The sequence below is a fragment of the Tympanuchus pallidicinctus genome, unplaced genomic scaffold (assembly GCF_026119805.1).
Source record: "Tympanuchus pallidicinctus isolate F22 unplaced genomic scaffold, pur_lepc_1.0 scaffold21, whole genome shotgun sequence".
NCBI lineage: Eukaryota > Metazoa > Chordata > Aves > Galliformes > Phasianidae > Tympanuchus > Tympanuchus pallidicinctus.
In genome coordinates, this window is record NW_026294733.1 from 9606619 (window position 1) to 9612343 (window position 5725).

General features: G+C 36.9%; 1 long non-coding RNA gene across 1 annotated transcript; it reads left to right on the forward strand.

Moving 5' to 3' along the window:
• Positions 1–310: 310 nt before the first annotated feature.
• Positions 311–4869, forward strand: LOC128081584 (uncharacterized). Its single transcript, XR_008207270.1, has 3 exons — positions 311–918; positions 1521–2516; positions 3429–4869. It is a non-coding gene; the product is annotated as an uncharacterized LOC128081584 (long non-coding RNA).
• The last annotated feature ends 856 nt before the right edge of the window (positions 4870–5725 follow it).

Consider the following 5725-nt stretch of genomic DNA (forward strand, 5'->3'; position numbering starts at 1 on the left):
TGAGGAAGAAGTGAACAGTTCCCAATTCCAGGACATTGTTCAGCACTTTTTGTAGATTTAAGTCAGTTATATGCATCTAAGGGCAGAGATCATTTGATGTCTAAACTTTATATATTGCTATAGCAGAGCATCTTTTTCCTCTTCCATAAAGTTAGGCTCATTGTCTGATCTTTACTCACAATAAATTATTTTTAGTCCATCAGAATTAAAGTTAAAAGAAAGAAACTGCTGATCAAGGTTTTGCTGCAACATGCAGGAATATTCAGCCCTGGGCTGCAAAGGGCAAGAGGAGATTGCTGTTTATCACTATCACAGTGCCACCTTCGTCCTTTCTTCCCCATTTTTTTAGCTCTTGCGCCATTTTTTACCTAAAATCACAAGTCCTACAGGGCAACCTACCAATGCCAAGCTGGGTGAAAGACTACGCAGAACTTTTGCTGAGCAGAGCAGCAGGCAGGGAAGCAGGAGGGCTGCCTGTGCACAGGGCTGTGCGCTCCCTCCTCCTGGGTGGGCCTTGCTGCCTGGCTGAGGCCAGGAGCTGCTGGCAGCACCCAAGGGAGCACAGCCTCCCAGGCATTCCACAGCACCCAGCTGCTTTCAGGTACCTGCCTGCACATTGCCTGGGCTCAGCCAGGCTGGTTTCCCCAGGGCTGCCCTGCTTACTTTCGAGGCTGGGCTGCATAGCAAAGGGGCACACTGTTCTTGCTGCCATTTTAGCTAAAATGGGGGTTCTATTCGTCACATTTTTTGATCACACACCGTACTAGAGTGAAATTAGCTCTTTTTTTTTCTTTTTCCTTCCATCAGTGTTGCGACAGGTTTCCTGTGATGGTCTATGCTGAAACTTGCCCCAAAGCTTCCTATTGTCTGAAAAGAGAAGAGCAGAGAGAATGGGGGAAGAGTACATCCAGGGATCTGGTATTTAATCTCAGCTCTGTTACTGACAAGCAGATATTCAGCATTTGACTTTTTTGTGTTTGTGCTTTAGAGTCATCTTCCTTAAATTCATAATGAAGGCTGGTTGCAATATTGCAATACCGTTCTAGGCTTTTTATGAAGTTTTCAATCAAATACATTATCATAGGGCGTTGTTTGAGGAAGTCTTCATTACTATTATGAATATCACAGAATCACAGAATCGTAGGGGTTGGAAGGGACCTCCAGAGATCATCGAGTCCAACCCTCAAATATGCTCATTCACTATTTGTACCTCTGTGCTTAAGGTCTAAAAAAATATCTGAAGCATTGTCCTTAAACAAAAGTAACATAACTGTGTAAAATCCAAGTTTAAAATAATAATAATAATAAAAAAAAGATGATTTCCTCAGTAAGAAATAAAACTATTTGGCTAATTAGACACTATTTTCAAATGACAGTAATGAAAACGAAGTCTAGTCATTAATTTTTGTCAAATGTTATTATGTATTAGATGTGTGTTATACATAGACTATTCTATACTATCTGTTAATATTACATATGATGAATGTAACTCCATAACAATTTGAGTTTTGCCCTTCTAGGATCCTTGGCCCAGGCTGATGACCTTAATGCAAAGCTGCTGTCGGAATGGAAGAGAGACTTGGACAAAGAATCTGTGTCAAATGCACGTTCCATTTTTTATCTTACTTCTCAATATGTTACGATGTTCTACATAGCAAGCTTTTTTACCCAGAGGTTTTCCAGATAAGTATTTTTCAGAATGCATGAATAAAGAAGAGCTGATAATTAGGGAAAAAAACAAACAAACATATGTCCAATATTCTTTAGTATTTTTCATTTTACGAAATCCCAGAAACGAATGCAGAATATGGTATAAATTTCAAAATTGAAGTTATACTTCATTTTGAATGATTTCTAATCTTCATTTCTCTAGACTTGATTAAGTATTGTTATTATTTGTTGAAGGAAGGCAACGTGGTCTCCAAAATAAGCGCCGATATGTTGATTATAACATAACTGCATAGACAGACATAAATGTTCCCATGCATGTATTAATAAATACATTAATTTCAGTGTTAATTCAGTTCCAATGTCTTTCATGCATGTTAACTACACAACAGCTCCACCTCGTGGTTGACTAACTATTGCCTGAGTATTCGTTTTCAGCATTGTAAGAAAACCAGGGTTGAAAACAAAAATGCAAAAAAAACTGATTAGGAGAGGAAATTTTATGTATGATTAATTTCATTTCACTTTTCTGTTGTTGTTAAAAAAGAAAAACAACAAAAATGAAAAGGTGGTGGAAAGAAAAAAAAAAAGCTTGAGTGTTTAATATTTGCCTTTAGTATTTATCATCTTCCATCTAGGTGGCTAATTATAAAAAGGAAAATTATTTATATAAAAAACTATTGAAATTATGATATGCTGTGTTTCTGAGATTGTGAATTGTCTAACTGTTATGTTTTGTTTCTTCTTCATACAGATGTTAAAAAGTGATGCAGCTAATCAGCAGTTTAACCTTGAAGCTGCAATTAAAAATGTTGAGAAAATGTCCAATGAGCTGAAGAAACTAAATGGTAATTCTGAGTTCATCATCTAGGTATATGTTTAAAGTGTTCTTTGAAAGTGTTCTTTTAGCATGGTTGAGAATGGCTCATGCTTTATCATACAATTGCATTTTTTTTAATCTATTGGTAAAATACAATTACCTTCTTTTCATAAAACAATGAAACAATGGTTACATACCATTATTTTAGGTAAAAATCTGTTAGGCAGTCAAATTCATTCCTTTGCAGGGACAGTAATAGTTTGATAATGAAAATATTATGAATATGTTGATGCCAACATTTTTTATTACTTTGAAGTAAACAAAAGAATATTTTTTTGCAAGAGTTGATAGATGTACACTTTAAAAAGTGCTACATTCAGTTGCCATTTATTTAGCATGTACCATTCAATAATCATAGAATGTTAAAATCATAGAGTCATAAGAACCATAAATGGCTAGGGTTGGAAGAGCCCTTAAAGATCTCACTGTCCCAACCTTCCTCCCATGGCAGGATTGCCAGCCACTACATCAGGCTGCCCAGGGCCCTGTCCAACCTGGCTTTGAACGTCTCCAGGGATGGGGCCCTCACAGCCTCACTGGGCAGCAGTGCCAGCACCTCACCACCCTCTGAGTAAAGAATTTCCTATCATCTAATCTAAATCTCCTCTCTTTTAGATTAAAACCATTCCCCTTTGTCCTATCACTGCGAGACCATGTAAAAAGTTGGTCTCCTTCCTGTATATAAGCTTCTTTCAGGAACCAGAAGGCTGCAAGGAGATCTCCACAGGGCCTTCTCCTCTCCAGGCTGAACAAGCCCCACTCCTTCAGCCTTTCTTGATCTTTGTGGCCCCTTTGTGGACCCTATCCAACAGCTCTACATTGTTCTTGTGCTAGGAACCCCAGTCAGTGCTCTGATACTGCATTGCCCTTTGTCTTTCAGTGGAAAGCCAACTACTGCTTTGTGACATTATTTTGAATTTCAACCAACCCATGAAGGCCAAAGATTTAAGAGAGGCTGAAGAAAAAGCTTGGAGTTTGATGGATTAAGTACTACCGTTCATTTTCACGCATTGTCTTCTATTAATAGTTATTCAGTTTGAACTGTAAAATGACATAATGGCTTAATGCACTTGGAATACTTTTATCTGGAAATGTAAGATGGAAAAACGTCATGTAGCATATTGATTTTGAGAAATATTTTGAACCCAGTTTTCTCACACTAAGCATATTAGGTGTGGAACGAGTGGCATAATTAACTTAAAATGTCAGGAAATTTGATCTGATGTTTTTCCACACGTGGTTCACTCCTTTTAAACAAAGGCATACTGGAAGAGTAATAAAAGGTTTTAAATTACTTCAAGTCAAGGCGTTGCTCTTAGAGAAATGGGTAGGAAACGACCAGTAAAAGAGAAACTGCAGCTCCTCATTTGATCTGCCTTTCTCATTGTAAAAATGTTGCTGAGGAAAGAGGCCATACAGAAGATTACTTGTGGAGAACCAGAAGTATTTTGATCAGGTTTTGGTGGTGACTCTAATGCACATGGCTACAAGAGAAAGCAGAGTTTGATAGTCTAAATACCCTGAAGTCTTCTTGGCCCAAAATTTGAATAGCCAATATGTTTATATATTTCATTAGAACTTATTCTTGTGAAAAGGTCTGAATTTTGAGGTGTGTTTTTAATCATACAAACATGTTTATTTGAATAGTCAAATACAGACTTACTGTGCTGAAAAAGAAGTATTCAAAGCTACATTTTGTTATGTTGGTTTGATTTTTAAAGCTCTTTCTCTAATGAGATGCTTTAAAACAAATAAAACAATTCCATGGGAGGCATTTCTGGGTTATCAGATTTTTCAAAGGAATGTAATAGAACTACAACTCCCAGCTCATACAGTTGGTGGCAGTCCTGAGGGATTGATCTTATTTTGGAAAGACATTAAGACTGACTTTTCTTTCACAAGAGTGGACAGGAGATGTTTTTTAATATATACATGTATAGATATATTTTACTCGTAGTTGCACAGAAATGAAATTCTTTAACTTTGAATTCCAGCTGCTAGTCAAATATATTGGAAATGAAAGTAACATTTACAAAGCATATATATTTAAAATTGTATGAAATCTGATTGCTTTTTTTCTAAACTGCATGGAAGACAGTATCGTCTGAGTTGTGGTTCAACACACAGTTGACTTTAAAAGGGAAAATGTGTAACCTGGTCCAAGGCAATTCTTAAACCAAGATGTTAGCAGAAAACCAGAGTTCCTAGAAAATCTGGACAAAACAATTGAATGAATTCCACTTTTCAAAGGAATGGGAAAAATCTTTTGTTATTGTATTCTTCAGTGGTCCCTTCAGCTTTTATTTAAGAATTGAGAAAGGTTGTTGGTGTCTGTTGTTTTTTTTTTCTTGAAAAAAGCATGGAAAAAAAACCAAACAACCAGAAAGCAGTTATATAAGAGGAACCAAGCTTCCCTCTCTTTGTCTGCTTTCTAAGAGATTTGGATGTTGTCTTCCAATTAAGAATCACATTGTTGATGTGTCTCCTATACAGGAATGGTGGCTTAAATTAGAGTTAGAGATATAATTTAAGAGGAGTTTGTGTAACAGAGGAAAGCTTGTTCCTGAATGAGGTTAGAGGATCCCATAGAAGGCCTTCAAAAAAAGCTTCAAATTTGTAGGTAAAGGCGTTCTTGTTCGTGAGTGAAGTTAGAAGGCCTGAGGGAATACATACTTCCAATATGTCGGCAAAAACGTGTCAGCAGTGACTCATCAGCGGTATGGCAGGCAAAGGATTGTGTCTGTAGACATTTTGTTTCTCTAGAAAACTGTGCACAGACAACTTCATAGCTGAGTCACACGGACAGATCTTCACAGACAGCTGAGTATCCAGGGGATTTTTGGGTGTTGCTGGAAGCTGATGTTTTTCAAGTCCAGGTTGGAGTCCTAATCTTTACACAGAAATCTCCATAGTTAAATCTATTAGGAAGTAGATTGCAGAAAAAAAAAAGAATGCTGCTCAACTTTGTTTTGGTTCTATGCCTCTTTAGATAACTGCTGCTGCAGTTCTGATCTGAAAAATAGGTTGCTTTTTTTTTTTCTCCTATGAAAGTAGTGAGCTGCATTGGTATATCTTTCATGGGTCCCCTAATACTGTGTGGAAATCATTTTAAGATAATTTGTGTTTGTTAGAAGACTGTATTCCTCACAGAAAGAATACTCATGGTACTCTATGATT